This window comes from Dreissena polymorpha, chromosome 1, assembly GCF_020536995.1.
Source record: "Dreissena polymorpha isolate Duluth1 chromosome 1, UMN_Dpol_1.0, whole genome shotgun sequence".
NCBI classification, from domain to species: domain Eukaryota; kingdom Metazoa; phylum Mollusca; class Bivalvia; order Myida; family Dreissenidae; genus Dreissena; species Dreissena polymorpha.
In genome coordinates, this window is record NC_068355.1 from 21,458,568 (window position 1) to 21,480,313 (window position 21,746).

Sequence of the window (21,746 nt, forward strand, 5' to 3'; positions counted from 1 at the left end):
ATTTTAAAATCATTTGGCACATTTGTTCACCATCATTGGACGGTGTGTTGCGCGAAAGAATTACGTCGATATCTCCAAGGTCAAGGTCACACTTAAAGTTCAAAGGTCAAAAATGGCCATAAATGACCTTGTCCGGGCCATAACTATGTTGTTCATTGTGAGATTTTAAAATCATTTGGCAGTTTTGTTCACCATTATTGGACGCTGTGTCGCGTGAAAGAATTACGTCGATATCTCCAAAGTCAAGGTCACACTTTGAGTTCAAAGGTCAAAAATGGCCATAAATGAGCTTGTCCGGGCCATAACTTTGTCGTTCATTGTGAGATTTGAAAATCATTTGGCACATATGTTCACCATCATTGGATGGTGTGTCGCGCGAAAGAATTACGTCTATATCTGCAAGGTCAAGGTCACACTTTGAGTTCAAAGGTCAAAAATGGCCATAAATGAGCTTGTCCCGGCCATAACTATGTCGTTCATTGTGAGATTTTAAAATCATTTGGCACATTTGTTCACCATCATTGGACAGTGTGTCGCGCGAAAGAATTACATCAATATTTTCAAGGTCAAAGTCAAACTTTGAGTTCAAAGGTAAAAAATGGCCATAAAAGAGCTTGTCTGGGCCATAACTATGTAGTTTATTGTGAGATTTTAAAATCATTTGACTCTTTTGTTTACCATCATTGGACGGTGTGTCACGCAAAAGAATTACATCAATATCTCCAAGGTCAAGGCCACACTTTTAGTTCAAAGGTAACAAGAAATATCTTTAAAAAAGATATACGGCGTAAATAGTTTAATGAATGAGATCAAGTATAGCGAATGTCTTTTTCTGTGCAGTTCTTAGCTGCATCACACGCAGTACGGGATGTTACGGGGAGTTTTCGCGGCTTATTTTACATTATAACATATTGCTGGTCATAAACCTATAGATACAAAACAGAAAACCAAAAGAAGAATGGAAGTGAAATTTAAACATATGAGTCAACCGGCCACACGAGAAGTATCCGTATTTATAGGCGCGTCCTTCGAACAAACCTGTTTTAGTGGTTTGTCGGGCATTGCTATTTGATTCGATTATTAACAGTATCAATTATCATCGTGCTAATGCTTAAAGTGATATTATGGGCATTTTGCACTGTTGAATTGAGCTGAAAAGAATTAACAGGTAAAAATAGTTAGTTAAAATGTGGTTACTGATTAATTATCTGCAACTCACCTTGCTACCAGTTGTTTATAAAACTATATTTTATATTCGATATTCTTACGTGACCCACCCAGTCCTGTAAGCTGAAATGATCAGTAAAACAATTTCGTGTCTTTGTGTCGTATGAACAAATCTGCACTAAAACTAAATTTAGGTTCAACTCGTAAACGCATGATCAGTTGTCAAACGAAAGTACGGTTGATATTCAAATGCATTATTTTTCTCTTTCTGGTATATTGTTTTAGTATGATGATGCTGCATTAATTAATATAAGTGTATATGAAGTAGAAACATCAAAAATATTCAACGGTTGCGATAGACACCTATAAACTGTTACATGCTCATAATATCACTTTAGTATATTAGGCAATATGGACGTATAATTATTGTTAAATTTATCAACAATAATATTTATCATTGTATTGTTGAAAACACATTAAGAATCTATTATTTACATACCATAATTATATTGCTGAATATCTTCATTTAACATATTTCTGGTCTAAAGAAAATTCCAGGTCACCTAGTTCACGGATAGCGTCTTTATTATATAACGATTATTTTACTGGCCGCCAACTCCGGTGATGACCTGTATATAAACTCTGAATGTCCGCGAATCGACCCGATATACCTCGCGGGTTGAAATGCAATGCTTTAAAGTGAGGCCTCGCTTCCATTGCTCTTTATACTTTTACATGTTAACATGTTGACAGGAATAAGGAAGTAAGTACTAAATATGAGAACATAGCCTTTTAAGTATAAACGCTCTTGCGCTGGTAATACTCTGAAAATAAAAGGTGTACGCACAAACTGTATTGATGTCGAGAATTGAGTGTAAAACTGTTCTATCTATTAAGCCTTTTCATTCGAGATAAAATTGTTTCATACAGTAAAACAGTGTTACAAAGACGCGGATATGTTTCCAATGTTCTGGTGGTATACTCAAATCAGCCAATGGAATAAATGAAGTGTATTCATTCGTACCTAGCCGCGGGAAATTTTATAGGAATTTTATTGGACACTTACAAAGGTCAGGCTAAGGTGAAAAGCTGGCTTATGCAGCTTACGCCGAAAAAATGGCAATAAATGATCTTGTCTGGGCCATAACTATGCCATTCATTTTGCGACTTAAAAATGACTCTGTACATTAATTTCGTTCACAGTCATTGAACGGTTTGTCATGTGAAAGAACTCAAGAGTTCAAAGGTCAAAATGGCTATAAATGATAATGGCATAATAATTCTTAAAAATTGCCATAAATTATGTTCTCTTGTTTTGTGAAGACAGGATGAAAAATAGTCTGTGTCAATGACATGTGGGGGTATGCGTCATGTCTGTTACAAGGCTCTAGTTCTTTGAGGTAAATGTTGGGGTATAAAACCTGGTCAAAAATTACACAGAGATTTCAGTTTTGATATGCTAAGGCAAACATTTTTGGTATGATTTCAGATTGTTTTCATGTTTTTGGAATAACTACTTATACAATGAAGATGCACACATGTGTCTGGTGTTTAAAGGACAGGTAGCTAAATAAGGCTTAAATTATAAAAAGGTTTATGTTTTAACCCTTTACCCCTTACATACAGTCAATCTTGTGCTTGCGACCACTTGAATTAAGCGACTTTTGTCTTATGCGACCACTTTAAATCCCGCCCGAGCATTTCAACTATATTTTCATATTGTATAAAGCGACTTTTGTCTTACGCGACCAGTGACTGCCGATTTTAGTGTATTTTGATGCCCGAGTCTTGAATTAAGCAACCACTTTATGGTAAAAGTGGTAAATCTGTTGACCGTTCAGGAACAAATCAGTGTTGATTGTTTATCTAAGCCGATAACATGAACGATCTCATCTTTGTTTTAATTTCACACCAGCCATTTCCTTTGTCTCGATGACCGGTTCTGACCGGTGTGAATGCTGACTGCGTATCAATTTTTGGTGTCAAATAATACAGTGAGGTATTGCCAACTGTCTACGGGTTAAAGAGTTTACTATCTGGGATGTTAAGTGACAAATTTGATCGCCGATTTAATTGCAGTAACAATGCGCCCACGATACAAATATTTTCCCAGTGTTCTCGAGAGGTGTAAAAAATAAACTTTTAATCGATAACATGTAGCGAAATCTGTTCATATAAAAATGTAATTGTTATTATGCTAATTAGTTTGTGTTAGCAAATTTTCCAATCAGGCTTGTTTATTTAGTTTTAAATCAAGGTGTTTTATTTATTTCCCTATGTACAATAATTCACAGAGTCAGATATATAGAAGCTTACATGCAGAAATTAAAATGTCAAAACGGAAAGTATTAACGTTAAATGAGACAATTGGGGTATTGGAAGTGTCGAAGAGTAAAAGTGCACGTACATTTAATCGCAAATGAGTTTGGAGTCGGAAAAACCCATTCTCCGTGCAAACCATTTACGTTGTATTTAGAATTAGAGAGAACAAATACAACTTATTTTAAGTAAAAAATTGTTTTATTTATTTTATTTATATTTAGATTCATTTGATTGCAAAAGCAGAAATCGCTGTGTCAAAAGGAGATAATCTGATATCTGGATTTAAAATCAAAGGTTCGCATTCATCACAAATGGCCTTTTTTTTTATTTAAAGACCATTTTATTAAGAGACCACTTTTGGTTACTCCCTTTAGTGGTCTCTAAATACAAGATTGACTGTATATATTTTGACGCATTTGTAGTCCCTTAGAAAGTTACATTTAATTAAATACTTTTATCACTTCCCCTGCGAAATGTTGTTCTGCAGTTCACGAATAATTCGTGAACAGTTTGTGAACTGTTCGTGAACTGAGTTCATGAACTGTTCACGAATAGTTCGTGAACAGAAAATGAGCCACGTCTGTGAAAAGTTCTTGAAATTTTAGTTCATGAACTGTTCATGAACACTAATGGCATGAAGTGTTCATGAAATATTTGTGAAACCTAATGGCATGAAGTGTTCATGAACTATTCTTGAACCCTTATGGCATGAAGTGTTCATGAACTATTCTTGAACCCGTGTGGCATGAAGTGTTCATGAACTATTCTTGAACCATTATGGCATGAAATGTTCATGAACTATTCATGAACATCAATGGCATGAAGTGTTCTTGAACAGTTCATGAACAACACAATTCTTGAAAAATTCTTCAGAGTTTTTCCGTTCATGAACAGTTCATGAACATTTTCCTTCTATTTTTCAATGGCTCATTTTCTGTTCACGAACTGTAAGTGAATAGTTCATGAACCATAGTTCTTCAAGAGTTCATGAACTGAGGTGGCATGAAGTGTTCATGAACTATTCATGAACAAGAATTTGTCAATTTATGCAAAGGTTATCATAAGTGTTACTAAAGCTCAACAAACAGGTCAGGGTAAGAAGAAACAAGTCTTGTATTAGCACTTAACATATTGATAGCAACATATAACAATAATTTAAATATAGCACTAATAACTGAGATACAAGTGGTTTGATATTACTCTTTAAACTTCATAATACAACTTTGCACTATATGTTCATGAATAATTCATGTATTGAAAAGATTATGAATAGTCTCATTTTCAGTTCAAGGATCATTTACTAATCAATGGTTTCCCTGAAATGGTTACACTTACAGTGCCAAAGAACTTGAAATGGAACCAATGGCTGATCAGTTCAGCCGGTAATTTATTAAAGACTTACATTTTCAAATATAACATAAACCATGTGCCTTCCGTTTCAACTTCCTGTGCACACAATATTCTTTCTTTGTAAAAACAGCAATGCAATGTACATTGAGTTCTTGATATCATCTTAAACTGTTCTTGAAATAAGATGTCCTTAAAACGTTCTTAAACTTGTCTTTTAAGTCTTCCAAGAACAATGACAGATCCTTTTAAGAACATATTGGATTCTTGAAAAGTCCATCATACGTTCAAAAACATTGTGTAGACCTGTTTAAGAACATCAGAAGGAAACATGTAGTTCAAAAAAATTCTTAAAGTGTTCAAGAATAGTTTAAGAATAATTCAAGAACAGGAAAGGTCCTTAAAAAGTTATTGAAGTGTTCCTGAAGGCAGTTCTTGAACAGTTCTTGTACAAATGTTCTTAAAATTCTCTAGAACAGGTCAAGAACTCTAACTTACAGTGGTGAAAGTACTATGCATATTCATACTAACTTCACAGGTTTCACAAATCTACAAGATTTGTATGCTAGACATTTAAATATTACTTTCAAAAATATGTATGAAACATCTAGCACAAAGGAATTCATGAATTATTCATGATGGATCCTTAAAGTCTGTCTCAGAAAAGTCATTAGAAATACTTGTGCATGAAATGTTCATCACTAAGTATTTATGGTTAGATGAAGAACTGTTCATGAACTTTGAAATGTTCAACAATAATTCATAAACAGTTCATGAACATGTCTTAAGAACAGTTCATGTCCAAAAGTTCATGAACCAAGCTCAGGAACTTTTTCAGAACCGTTCATGAACAGTTCTTGATTGGCTTGAAGTGTTCATGAAATCATGAACAACATTTCGCCAGGGTAGATTCAAGTTTTAAAGGCGTCATTTCCAACCCTTAGATACTGATGAGCAGCAAACAGCATAAAACCTGTAAAGACTGCGAGTTACTCGCAGGCTAAGCTATTCTGATGTTGATAATGCTGTTTGCACATAGCCATTTTCACTTTGTGTCTTAGTGGGAAAGGGTTAAGATGTCAAATATTTGTTCATTCTGTGCTGTATATCACAATTTAGGAAACATTCGATTACAACTCTTGATGGAGAATGCAATTTGCAGGTATACCTAACAAAAGCATTCTTTCAGTGTTGCAAAATTTCTATTGAGGAAGAGCATTGACAACAGTTTTTAATCTGTGACAGTTCACCTACCCCATTTGAGGAAGAGCTGACTGTTTTAAATCTGTGACAGTTCACCTACCCCATTTGAGGAAGAGCTGACTGTTTTAAATCTGTGACAGTTCACTGACCCCATATTCAATGATGAAATAAAAAAAGAACAGAGAAAAAATACTCAACCAAGGTTTCATTATGATATCATAAAATAGCTGCATGGGCTGTAAGAAGATAATTGTATGTCTTACGCTGGCATTGCAAGCGTTACAAATTAATATGAAAAGATTTTCGAAAGTCATCATAGCTCAAAAAGAGCTCATTAGACCTCATAAGCAAATTTCATTTATGATTGAATTTAAAACAGCTATCCAGGGGAAGATGATGTTGGCAGGCCTTGTTCATTAAGTATAATAGCTTAACTGGGGTTTATTCAGGAGAAGTCAACTGAGACAGTTTTGCTGTTCACCATTGCAACAGACATTCTTAAGCGAGTAAAGACGATGTCATTTATTTTGTATGGACACTAATGTCTCCACAGGGCGCTGCAGATGTGAATTATTTAGTGAAAGTAAATTAAATTAAAGAGACTTGTTCTCAGTTTGAGGCACTTTTTTGAGAGTGTCAGTTAAAGCCTGAAATAAAGAGATAAAAAAAAACAAACAGATCTATACAGCTCCATCATTATAACAAAAAAATATAATTAAAGAATTTTTTAAAAAGCTGACAGTTTGTCAGGATTGGAGCTTGAACCATTGTCCAATATATGGATGAACCAATTTATGCCTAGTGTCTAGAATGATGCAGCGTCTCATCAGTGTCTGCGCTGTTTGCATAAAAGAATTTCTGTTAGAAATATTCTAAATATAGAAATAAATATACTAGACATCCCTAATTTTGGAAAAAAATTGATCCAATATAAAAGGATGGGAGAGTCCACTAGGCATAAATGGGTTAAAACTCCTAAACGACCTGGCAATTAAGACTGTTCTTTGTCGGTATGCATTTGGTAATGAAAATAAATAATCAACATGTTCAAACAAAATTATATGAAAACAACAGAAACAATTGAAAATATTCAATAATTTCGTGTTTGTAATGCTTTATAATTTAATCAATTTCAAATGATGAATAAATACACTATGCGACCGGTGATTTTTGCCGAGAATCTCGCATCACCGCGATCAATGCAACGTGACAAATCGCGGTGAAATTTGAAAATTTGGGTGATGGCTTGGCAATTCCATGGTTACCGTTGCGCTATGTATCTCGCTGTAAGACAATCAGCGGGAATTACCGCGAACCACTGTGATTCACCTTTTTTCACGATGAAAAGAAGTCGGTAACGTGGGAATCGGAAATATGCATTCCGCAAACTAGGATACATTGTAAATAACCAAAATATTAAATGTTGGGCCCATTGGAAATTGGCAAAAAAGACTTCGCAAACTGGAAATCTGAAATTAAAAATTCTGCAATCCAGTACAAATATGGCAACACACAGTTTCATCGCTATATCTATCCGTTTAACCAATTTTAATTGCTTAGAGGTTAAACCACCTTCGACAGCTAATTGGCATTAATTCCCTATCAGAGCAGTACGTGTATGAAAAATAAATACAATAATCCGGACTATTTATTTGCATACTAACGCAGTGTAACTGTTAACAAATATTCACTTTCATTTTTACCCGTTGGCAGAAAGTCCCAGGAAGCACGTTTTTTACATGCTGCATATGACGCAATTAAACATGTTTTTGTACATTCAATCTAAATTTAAATTCGCTCGTCCAATGAAAACTGTGTCCCATAATGCACTGTACTATTTACACTTCTGAAAAATGGCGTTGGCATACGTTGTGTTTATAAAATTCCTAAACATGTTTGTTGTCATAAATGTTTAAGATTATTTTTTCGTAAGTGATGTTGTAATTATGTTGGATTATCAGATAATTGTTCACATTAGGAAGCGGTATGTATACAGTTATAGATACGATTCGGTTTATTTGCATGAATTGGCAAAACACCGATGTCACCGATATCCACTGCGATCACGGCGAATCGCGGTGAATCTCCGCGAATCACCACAAAATTATGGAAAATCACCGCAAAGATTATCTTGCTCTCGCGGACGGTGGAGTGACGAATCATGTGAATCTCGGTGATTTTCCACTCAAATATCAAAATGTCCACTGTGACTCCGCGAATTAAGCAAAAATCACGGGTGGCATAGTGTATAATCAAAACTGTATTTTCAATACCAGTCTATGTCATTAATAGTGAATGAAACAATCCATTTAGTTTAACAGTTTTTTTAATTCCTGCAACAATATCTATTTATACAACACACGAACACACACGAACACTAACTAAAAAGACGAATGCTTTGGTTATTGTAGGAAAATATATCTTCGTCACAGCTCGGGGTGCTAATTGTCTTTGCTGCATTTTATGAAATTCGTCTTCAATATATAATTTTTCTTGCCTATTTTGTGTTATTGTAACATATTTTATCAATATATTGCAATTGAACACATATAAAAAATCGTATAATCGTGCTTTAGCATTCATCATAAATGCTCGTGTTACCAATTAAGAATGCCGGTATACTTTATGTTACAAAGGTTTTGCAAACAACACACATTAAAACAAACAAACATCCCTATACAAATTTTAGAAAAAGGTACTTTTATTTTTTATGAAACAGCCAATGCTGCATTTATAGCCTAAATGCAGTTTAATACACACTACTTTTTTTTATATTTCGTTTTGTTGTATCAAATGCGCATAATTAAATTCGCATTTTCCCATTTTATTGCTAACGCGGCGTTTGTGCTAGCCACATCTATTGCTCATGTAGTTTTCTTTGTTCTGTTAGAAAGCGCGCAAAAATTAGCGTGGGTGTATACACTGTTGAAGAAAAAACTGTGTAGCGAAGAGAATGCTGTATCTTTGATGTTACGCTCATTGAGGTAGTTTATTATTGAAACAGGTAATGTTCTGTGTACTAATTTACAGGAATTTCTGGTCAAGACTGGATTTAATTTTGGTAATTGTGAAAACATGATCAGCAGTGTTAAGAGTGCGATGTTTGGCAAAACAGATACAAAATGTGCGAATGCAACGGCTTGTGGATATGGTCAATTATTTCCAGTAATACATTGTTTTGAATGACGTTTTTGTTTAAATTAATACTTTCAAATAAATTTAATGGAGAAAATATATAAAAACAATGAACATGTGAGAGAACAAATGAAAGCATCATTTTAAGATGAATCTTCTATCTGAAATAAAACACGAAAGAGGATTAAACATTTAATGGATTAACATGTATGAATGCATATTTGGGAATATTTCATGATGATTTATGTGCGTCGCGTACGCCGGAGCGTCTTATGTATGGAAAAAAAATGTAAAAAAATAGGGGATGCGTCTTACATTCCGGTGCGACATATACCCCGAAAAATACGGTAGATATCTTATCTTTTATTTTTTATTTACTGAAAAATCACTTAACCTATTTATGCCTAGCATCTAGAAAAAGTTTATTTTAAGGAATTTCTGTAAGAAATATTCTAAATATAGAAATAAATATACTAGACATCCCTAATTTTGGAAATAAATGGATCCAATTTAGAAGGATGTGAGAGTCCACTAGGCATTAATGGGTTAATATATAAACAATACAAGCAACATTCCATTTATTTTTAAATCTCTGTTTCACTGGCTGTGCTGGTATCTGCACAAACATCGGTCTTCTCTCTGTCAAAGTGCCATACCCAACAAATGCAACTTTATTATTGCAAGTGTAATCCACAGCTCATTGATATTCATTTTAATTTCCCTTGCCAATTTAAAAATGTGCTGTTACTGCAACTGTTATGAGCTTTTTTGCGCAATATCATTTTAACTGTTGCCATGAGTGCTAATAGTTACATTAACAAGTGAACAGGTGTTAAATATCCAAAAAATCATTTAAACATGTATTTTATGATAAGAGCAGGCTGTCAAGCATCCTACTTTTTCCTATTTTTTTTTTACAAAATCTTCCTACTATTCCTACTTTTTCATTTTAAATGGAGATTTTTTTTAAAGAGTTTATTTAGTTATCTTGCAGGATTAATAAATCTATGGCATGACTGTATCCCTGTTAAGGTGCATTCATCTAGATGAGACCTGAGAACCCATGCTGACACCTCTTCAGGAAGGATAGATATTTATTTCTTATGTAACGCTTGAAATTATTGACAAAAGTTGTTTTTTTATGTTCCCCACCACTATAGTGGGGAACTTTATGTTCCCCACCACTATAGTGGGGAACATATTGTTTTTGCCCTGTCTGTTGGTTGGTTTGTGTGTTTGTTTGTTTGTTTGCTCCAACTTTAACATTTGCCATAACTTTTCAATATTGAAGATAGCAACTTGATATTTGGCATGCATGTGTATCTCATGGAGCTGCACATTTTGAGTGGTGAAAGGTTAAGGTCATCCTTCAAGGTCAAAGGTCAAAACAAAATCAAAGCGGCGCATAAGGGGACATGGTGTTTCTGACAAACACATTTCTTGTTTTAAGTAACAAAAGTGCCTTGTTTACTTCCTTAGCATTTTTACACTGCAGACTTCACTACCTTACACAGTTCCCAGGGAGGGAACCCATTGCTTATTCCAGTTTTATTTGTGTCCATTGACAACAATTTGACCAAACCATATGCATGTTTACATGATATTGCTGTTTGGAATGTAGAGATATAGAGATACATGATTGTATTGTATGAGTGGTTATGTAATATGGAATTCATAACACAAGCTATTTGAAAAAGAAAAACTGATGCTTTGCCGAGTTTTTATCATTTACAAAAACTGATGTAATAAATTCCGTATAACATGACAATGAATATGATGTTCTATTTATAACATAGGTACATCATGTTAAGTAATTAATGATAAATGCACAGAGCCTAAATGCTCTGATACATTTTCTGATGATGCCATAACTAGTGAGGTAACTTCAAGGTGTTACAGTGTATTATTAAAACTATTTAACAGCATTATTACACTCTCGCGACGTCATCAATGATGTAAAAACAATTATTTGAAACTGCAATAAACAATTTAGTGCAACTGTTTCATTGACCAATCAATGATGTCATAAAAGATGTCAGGTGATGAGGTCCTATCTCATATGCCGATCCAGTGGGGGAGGAGGGGAGTGGACACGGCGTACGCCCCCCCCCCCCCCCACCCCACTAAAATCGCCAAAGTAAAGTCAATTCTTTTGATGTTTCACACTTAACTAGATCTAAATCACCTATTTTAACTTGTCAAAGCCTTCAAAAACACTAAAATAGTGGAGCTTCGGGGGGGCTTCATCCCCTTTTCCCCCATAACTATAAACTATGCACTTTTTATACCCCCACAAATGAAGTTTAGGGGGGTATATAGGAGTGAACTTGTCAGTCGGTCTGTCTGCCTATTAAGTGTCCGCTCTCTAATTCAAGTAGTTTTCATCCGATCTTCACCAAACTTGGTCAGAAGTTGTATCTACATGATGTCTAGGCCAAGTTCGAACATGGACCTTGCCGGGTCAAAAACTAGGTCATGGGGTCACTTAGTGCGTTCTAAACATTCAGCATGTTGTCCGCTCTCTAATTCAAGTAGTTCATCCGATCTTCACCAAACTTGGTCAGAAGTTTTATCTAGATGATCTTAAGACCAAGTTCGAACTTTTGCCTTGCGGGGTCAAAAACTAGGTCAAGGGGTCACTTAGTGCATTTTTTAACATTCAGCATGGTGTCCTCTCTCTTATTCAAGTAGTTTTCATCCGATCTTCACCAAACTTGGTCAGAAGTTTTATCTAGATGATCTGAAGGCCAAGTTCGAACATGGGCTATGCCAGATCAAAAACTAGGTCACAGGGTCACTTAGTAGTTTTTTACACATTTAGCATGGTGTCCGCTCTCTATTTCAAGTAGTTTAAATCGGATCTTCACCACACTTGGTCAGAAGTTGTAACTAGATGATGTGTAGGTCAAGTTTGAACATGGGCCATACCGGGTCAAAAACCAGGTCACGGGGTCACTTAGTGTGTTTTAAACCTCACCATGGTGTCCGCTCTCTAATTCAAGTAGTTTTTATCCAATCTTCACCAAACTTGGTCAGAAGTTGTATCTAGATGATGTCTAGGTTAAGTTCGAATATGGGTCATGCCGGGTCAAAAACTAGGTCACGGGGTATCTTAGTGCGTTTTAAACCTCACCATGTTGTCCGCTCTCTAATTCAAGTAGTTTTCATCCAATCCTCACCAAACTTGGTCACAAGTTTTATCTAAATGATCTCTAGCGCAAGTTTGAACATGAGCCATTCCCGGCCTAAAACTAGGTCACGGGGTCACCAAGTGCGTTTTTTTTACATTCAGCATGGTGTCCGCTCTCTAATTCAAGTAGTTCACATCCAATCTTCACCAAACTTAGTCAGAAGTTTTATGGAGATGATCTCAAGGCCAAGTTAGAACATGGGCCTTTCTGGGTAAAAAACTAGGTCAAGGGGTCACTTAGTGCGTTTTAAAAATTGAGCATGGTGTCGGCTGTTTTTTGTGAAGACAACATGCAAAATATTATGTGTCAATGCGGCATGTAGAGGTATTCGTCACGTCTGTGACAAAGCTCTAGTTTTGACCAGAAATATCTATATATAAATGAAGATACTTGGTGATATTAATACAGTATGCCAAAATATGCTTAGTGTTTTCAACTTTTCCATGAGATGTACTTAAGTTTTAGTTTAAACCTATTTATTTTGGCTCGATTGCATCGAAAGCCTGATGTTTATATAAACGCTCTCGAGTCCATAAAACCAGTTCTTGGTGTCTTTGGGAGAGATCTAAAGAATGCTTTCATGGTGGAGATTGAACCCGTGACCTTCCAGTCGCTAGGCGGACACCATATCCATTACACCACGCAACGTTTTTAAGTACTAGTTTTGATTTATTGAATAAGAATTATTCCATCATATTGACCAATTTGTTTAGCACGAGAGCAATGATTCAGATAACAATTACAAACCACTAAAACACTAGGTGAGTTCAAAGAGTGCACATATAAATATTTCAAATATATATACGGATGATTTTGTGTTGCCGGTTGACTTATTAGTTTTCATTTCAGATTCGTTCTTCTTGTATATCTCTGTTCTGCATCTATAGATGCATCTATAGATAAATTATGATCAATAATACCTAATAATGCGAGAAAAGCTAAGAAATCTGGAGCCATGTAATTGTTTTGCGTGTGTTTGCAGCTAAGAACTGTGCATTCATATAGCTCTTTATCTGTCATCACCATCAACCACAATCATGCAGTGGCCATATATCTTTTTAGCTCACCTGATTGCTCAGGTGAGCTTTTGTGATCGGTCTTTGTCTGTCGTATGTCCGTAAGTTTCCACATTTGGTTTGTAAACACTCTAGATGCCACATTTCATGTCCGATCTTCATGAAACTTGATCAGGAGATTTGTCCCAATGATACCTCTATCGAGTTCGAAACTAGGTCATGCTGGGTCAAAAACTAGGTCACTAGGTAAAAAAAAAAGAAAAGCCTTGTAAACACAGAAGTCGCATTTCAAACCCAATCTTCATGTAACTTTGTCAAAATGTTTGTCTTAATGATATGTTGGTTGAGTTCAAAAGTGGTTCCGGTCCGTTGAAAAACATGGCCACCAGTGGCAAGGCAGTTTTCCTTATTTGGCTATAGAGAAACCTTGTGAACACTCTAGAGGCAACATTTCTTGTTTGATCTTCATGAAACTTGGTCAGAAGATTTGTCCCAATGATATCTCAATCGAGTTCGAAACTGGGTCATGCTGGGTCAAAAACTAGGTCAATAGGTAAAAAAAAGAATAACCTTGTAAACACTGTTGATATGTTGGTTGAGTTCAAAAGTGGTTCCGGTCTGTTGAAAAACATGGCCACCAGTGGGCAGGGCAATTTTCCTTATATGGTTATAGAGAAACCTTGTAAACACTCTAGAGGCCACATTTCTTGTCCAGTCTTCATGAAATTTGGTCTGAAGTTTGTCCCAATAATACCTCGATCGATCTTCATGTAACTTTGTCAAATTGTTTGTCTTGATGATATGTTCGTTGAGTTTAAAAGTGGTTCCGGTCCGTTGAAAAACATGTCCGGCAGTGGGCTGGGAAGTATTCCTTATTTGGCCAGAGAGAAAGCTTGTAAACGCTCTAAAGGCCTTATTTCTAGGTCCAAATGTTACAAAAACCTTATAAACACATGTAGAATTAGCATTACTTGCAAATGTTTGCATTGCAAAAAACCCATGCAAATGGACAGTACTCAGTCAGAATTAATCATATGCTCACACTGCAAAAGTAAACAGAAGAGAACCAATCTAATATGCTCAAGAGTACTGAATTTTCAACTACTGGTAAGAAATGAACAAGGCCTTGTAAAAAAAGGTGAGCAAACTAGGGCCCTCTTGTTTTAAAGATATTTTTTTTATGTTCCCCACTATAGTAGTGGGGGACATATTGTTTTTGCCCTGTCTGTTGGTTGGTCTGTCTGTCTGTCTGTCTGTCTGTTTGCGCCAACTTTAACATTTGCAATAACTTTTGCAATATTGAAGATAGCAACTTGATATTTGGCATGCATATGTATCTCATGGAGCTGCACATTTTTAGTGGTGAAAGCTCAAGGTCAAGGTCATCCTTCAAGGTCAAAGGTCAAATATATGGGTCAAAATCGCTAATTTCATGTACACTTTTGCAGTATTACAATATTCAAGATAGCAACTTGATATTTGGCATGCATGTGTATCTCATGGAGCTGCACATTTTGAGTGGTGAAAGGTCAAGGTCATCCTTCAAGGTCAGAGGTCAAATATATGTGGCCAAAATCGCTCATTTTATGAGAACTTTTGCAATATTGAAGATAGCAACTTGATATTTGGCATGCATGTGTATCTCATGGAGCTGCACATTTTGAGTGGTGAAAGGTCAAGGTCATTCTTCAAGGTCAGAGGTCAAATATATGTGGCCCAAATCGCTTATTTTATGAATACTTTTGCAATATTGAAGATAGCAACTTGGTATTTGGCATGCATGTGTATCTCATGGAGCTGCACATTTTGAGTGGTGAAAGGTCAAGGTCATCCTTCAAGGTCAAATATATGGGTCAAAATTGCTCATGTAATGTCACTTCTGCAATATTGAAGCTAGCAATTTTATATTTGAAATGCATGTGTATCTCATGGAGCTGCACATTTTGAGTGTTGAAGAGTCAAGGTCAAGGTCATCCTTCAAGGTCAAACGTCAAATAGGGGGACATTGTGTTTCACAAACGCATCTTGTTTTGTTATTAGATCATCACCTTTATTAGTAAGAGTACATGTTATTTCAGTTTGAAATTCCCAGAAGAATGTGTGCCAGGTTCATGGTGTTATTTGATTAGTGTCCAGACATTCTGAGCTCAGTATTCAGACATGGATGATAAGGATGTAGCCATCACCCTTGTAATCTTTATTAACCTAATGTACTGACCTGTTCGATCAATCATAACATCTTAGGAATCATGTTGCAGCCTGGCAGTGAACTAAAATAGTGTGGTGGTGCGGTCTAGTTCGCTTATGCAAGTGAACCGGTCAGGGGACGGCTATGAGTTATGTAATTTTGTGAGCACTTATATAATACGGAAATATTATTCAAGTCTAATTAAAGAACGCTTATTTCCGTTCAGGATGACACCACTGACTGATTGTTATTCAATTAACTAAAGGCGTCCAGTCAGATACGCCTGAATACACTCAAAGAATTAAATCTATAAGTGAAAACCAAAGCAGCTTTATTGAAAATAACTTTTTTTAATCTTTTATCCTAATAACTAGTTAAATGAAGAACAATGACAGAGAATTAAGAAAAGGTACAAGCCAAGTCTAAAGAATCTAAGTATCATTAAAAATGAACAAAATACAGCAAATACCTTAATGAATGTACAACAAAAGAAGTTCACAATCTGTCAAAAACTGATATAATTATAAGTTTAACTGTAAGTCTAGAAGTTGCTTCAATTATCTAGTTTAGAAAATAGGTCTAACTTAATCTGAAGAACACAATTTATGGAGATTGGAAAATCCAGTGAATCAAATGTAAAAATAGAAGAATTTACTTAAGTTATTTAAATAAAATAGTCTTTCTAATTTAGAAAATACAAAATAACAAGGGCTGTTTGTAAAACATGCATGCTCCCCATATGGGCTGTCAGTTGTAGTGGCAGCCATTGTGTGAATACGTTTTTTGTCACTGTGACCTTGACATTTGACCTAATGTAAGTTATCATCCGGAAACCATTGTACTATTTCGAGTCACTGTGACCTTGACCTTTGACCTAGTGACCTGAAAATCAATAGGGGTCATCTGCCAGTCATGATCAATGTACCTATGAAGTTTCATGATCCTAGGCCCAAGCGTTCTTGGGTTATCATCTGACAACCACCTGGTGGACGGACCGACAGACCAACCGACATGAGCAAAGCAATATACCCCCTCTTCTTCGAAGGGGGGCATAAAAATAATCTAAATAATAACAATAACTTGGAAAATTATGCCAAAATGTCTTGATGCTGATGTTACAATAAGAGTTTAATTAGTTATTTATTTAAGTGTTGTTATCTTTTCAAGAAAGCATCAAGAAGTGTTTGAATCAGCCAGAACAGCTTATTTTATACAGTTCTGAGAGCACTTGCAGAACAGTCTATTTTCCCTCAGAACAGTCCATTTACAGACATTTTGATTAGTTAAAAATATTATTTCTACTCATAGACTAAAAATATAATAAAAACACTCAAAATCAACAATGTTATTTAAATTGAACATAACAAACATATTTCTAATAAAATATACAAGCTCCACATGCATTCAGCTATAAAACTATACTTTACTACAACAGTAAATGAGTAAGTATCTTGACCTGAAGAGAAGTTAAGCTTCTTGTGATCTAAATCAAGCTTCTTGTGATCTTGGTCAGAAGAGAAGTTAAGCTTCTTGTGTCCTTGACCAGAAGAGAAGTTAAGCTTCTTGTGATCTTTACCAGAAGAAAAGTTAAGCTCAGGGATTTCAATAGATTTTAAAAACCCAGGAGTCAATGATCCATGGACTGAAATTTTGAGGAGTCAAATTGAAAAATGGTGGGGTCAATTTTGAAGCACGTTTATTGTGTTTTTGTCTGTATTATTCAATTTTTTAGATAAAAATATGCTCTAAGAGTAACACAATATCTTAAAACTTTATACTGCTTTATTAAATAACAATACCATGATACATAATACAACATATTTTAATGAATTGGTACATTAAATATACTTCCTTATAGTTATAACACATTTAAGTCTTTTAACACATTTAAATAATTTAAGATATGTACCGGTAGTACCTTTTCATCACATATTTATCGTCATTATATTATCATCATCCCTATGATAGCTTTTCTAACAAAACACAATCTAAATGCATGGAACATTTAGTATATCTATTACTGTTTATCCGAATACTATACATGTCCGAAATATGTACACTTTGGAATGCCTTACCTTTAGTAGTTTTACTTTAATAATCCAAATTTTTCTTGTTATCGGGTTTAACAAACCTTATCAAATGTTTGTTAAATCCAGTTAATGCTTTCTCCATTATTGAATCGCCATTTCTTGCAATTTGAATCGCCAGCTTTGAATTGAACGCGGGTTGAATTTACAATGTCGAAGGTCATGACGCAGCAATTTAATTCTACTCTGATAATTTATATCTTATCGAGAAAATGTGTTTCTCAATGTTTATGTGTAGTATTTTTACTTGTTAGTGTAAAAAATGAACTGTGATTCCAGTTTATATAAGACGGGTGTTACTCGTAATTATCGGTGGATTAACAACTGACAAAACTCGCTGGACTTCGATCTACTATTGGATTTACGTAATTAATAGACATTTGATCAATATGGTATTTACTTTAATTAATTTTGCCGACTTTCTTTAACCGTGCCGTCTAAAAAGTCTGCAAAAAACTTGCAATTATCGGATGGTCAATCAATTATCACGTAATCACTGCTGCTAATTACCCAGTTAGTGGGCACGCACTATTTAGACAGTGACATGTGTATTGGAAGAGATGAGATAAGATAAACAACACCCGGGGTATTCCCTCGATTATAGACCGAGTTTCAAATACTGAAACATTAATTTTAATTAGGAGCACAGCGGGATTTATTACCATGGAACTCGAGATGTTAACTGACTAACGCACGGGTCAAATTTTCGACGCGTCAAAATGACGCACAGCAGAAAAAATGGTTGCGTCAAAAATGAGTCATTTTTAATTTGCTTGCGTCAAAACGCAGGATTCTGCGTCTATGAAATCCCTGTAAGCTTCTTGTGATATTGACCAGAAGAGAAGTTAACTGTTAAGCTTCTTGTGATCTTGACCAGAAGAGAAGTTAAGCGTCTTGTGATCTTGACCAGAAGAAGAGAAGTTAAGCTTCTTGTGATCTTTACCAGAAGAAAAGTTAAGCTTCTTGTAATCAGATATTCCCAAAAGTGCAGGACCGTCGGACCTGACTGAAGTTTTTAAGACAGTCCGGTGCATTATAAAGAACAGAAATTATTTATTCATAGAATTAAAATCTGAAAATAAAAGAGAGCTTAAAAGAAATATCAGCAGTAAAAATTACGTATTTTTGGTTAACATTCATAATGTAATCAAAGGTCGTGTTTATTTTGGATACAAAATTAATTGTGACAACAGATCCAACCGGATCTAACCTAACCCTAGCCCTTTTTGGAAAAAACCTTAGTTGTATCCAATAAAAAAAAAGGATCAATTGTAGATTCTACAGTAAACAAATCAAAATGTAATGTGCACGCGCACCAAACACTAATGAGTTAATATCATACATGACGTCAGTTTTAACAGTTAAACGAAACACATTCTGCAACTCAGATCAAAGTAATCGGGGCATTAACAGTTTGTTCCTCAGATCAAATTTACACCTAATAGTGAATTGATTTATATATCTTTGTGGCCAGTTTGTTGACATTTGTAGCATGATTCTGAGTTGTCATATAATTTGGTGACCGTGAAATAGTTGTCAAGACATTGCAATTTTCGTAATACCTATAGAGTGTTGTGTGCTTTTAAATGTTATTCTGTTTCATTATGTTATTGATATCCCACATGTATTCTGTTGTTTTGAATACTGCGTTAATTCTTAACAAGTATAAATGTGATATTTTTTTTGTAAAAAAAATTTATTTACATTCTTGAGTCACTGTCACAGTCACTAACCATTTCCCACTTAAAAGCAAAGTGAAAATGGCTATGTACAAACAGCATAAAGCCAGAACAGCCTGCAAGTAACTCTCAGTCTGTTCAGGTTTTATACTGTTTGCTGCTCATCAGTATCTAAAGTTTGGAGATGAAGCCTTAAAAACTTGAATCTAGTAAGAAATGTCTTATATTAAATAAAACTTTCTAAGGAACTACAAATGCGTGAAAATACGTATCTAAGTGGTAAAGGGTTGACTATCAACAATGTTTTTTTATGCTCCCGAAAATGTTTGGGGAGCATATAGTTGCTAGTCTGTCCTTCCTTACTTCCTTCCTTACTTCAGCCACACTTTTGTTAGCTTCTCATTGCACCTTCACTACTTCACCGATCTCTTACAAATTTGGCATGTATGTACCTTGCATTTTGGGGTACAAAAAACGGTAAGCGTATTAGTACACTTAACCAAAAAAATGCTCTTAAGCGTATTAGTTCCACTGGAAAAATCACTTAAATACACTAAAAATACACACAAAAGTGCATTTATACACTCAAAAAGTGTATTATTTGAACAGAAAAATGCACTTGCTTATTTAAATGCGCTTTTAAGCGCATGTTATTGGCACCGTATTTTTTTAAGCAATGGACTTAAGGGATGGACTTAAAATACTTTTGGGAATGTCTGCAAGTTGTTATCGATCTATGTTTCTGCAGGAATGTATTCACTAACCAATTTATAGACGAATTGTGTCTTCTCCCTGTCTGAGTATACAGTCAATAAATGAGGACAATAAAATGACTCCATCAGCTGCAGAGCAGTGAACAGATTGAATTAAAATATATTGAGATAATACTTCTAATTATGTCAAAGAAATGTTAATGTTTGGCAAATTCAAATAAACATTAATAGTCTTTTGAAGCAAACACACCAAACACAAACAAACAGTTGAAGACAAACTTGAAATCAGTGCAACCAGTATCAACCCATTACACTAAATCAGTGCAACCAGTATTAACCCATAACTTGAAATCAGTGCAACCAGTATTAACCCATAACTTGAAATCAGTGCAACTAGTATTAACCAACCCATAACTTGAAATCATGCAATGAGTATATACCCTGATAACTTGAAATCAGTGCGACCAATTTAAACCATAACTTGAAATCAGTGCAACTAGTATTTACCCATAACTTGAACTCAGTGCAATGAGTATATACCCTGATAACTTGAAATCAGTGCAACCAATATTAATCCATAACTTGACATCAGTGCGAACAGTATTAACCCATAACTTAAAATCATTGCTACCAGTATTAACCCATTACTTTAAATCAGTGCAACTAGTACATATTAACCAATATCTTGAAATCAGAGCAACCTGAGTATTAACCAATACATTAAAATCAGTGCAACTAGTATTAACCCATAAATGAAATAAGTTAAACCAATTTTAACCCATAACTTGAAATCAGTGCAACCAGTATTACCCATAACTTGAAATCAGTTCAACCAATTTTAACCCATAACTTGAAATCAGTGCAACCAGTATTAACCCATAACTTGAAATCAGTTCAACCAATTTTAACCCATAACTTGAAATCAGTGCAACCAGTATAACCCATAACTTGAAATCATTTCAACCAATTTTTAACCCCTACTTGATATCAGTGCAACCAGTATTAAACCATAACTTGAAATCATTGCAACCAGTATTACCCCATAACTTGAAATCAGTGCAATCATTATTAATCCATAACTTGAAATCATGGTAACCAGTATTAACCCATAACTTGAAATCAGTGCAACTAGTACGTATTAACCATAACTTGAATTCAGTGCAACCAGTTTTAACAACCAATAACTTGAAATCAGTGCAACCAGTATTTACCCATAGTTTGAAATGAATGCAACCAGTTTAAAACCATTATGATAATAATGATCATGATAGTGACAATTAGGATGTGACGATGATGATATTATTTGTCTCATTAACGTTCTTATTTAAAGTCTCTATAACGCTCAAAATCAACGAAATTTTCGTAAAGTATTTTGTAAAATAAAGTTAACACCTAAACAATCAGGTGTTCCTTATAGCAATAGCCAAAATTAAAACGCTAGATGTGGTACGATTACATAGATTTTTGTAGATACAAATGCTTGTTTTAATTTATTTGTGACCTTCTGATCCCCAGACCAGCATCCTACAACTAGACCACTGTCCCCCACATACCAAAACTAATTACAAAATCAAAATCATTGTGCACTAGAAAGCATTAATGTGTGCAGTATCATACCATTATAGTTATCTATAATTTAGTAAACTTGTATTGCTCTCTCCCCTGACCTCTTTTGAAGATTTAATACAAATAGTCTTA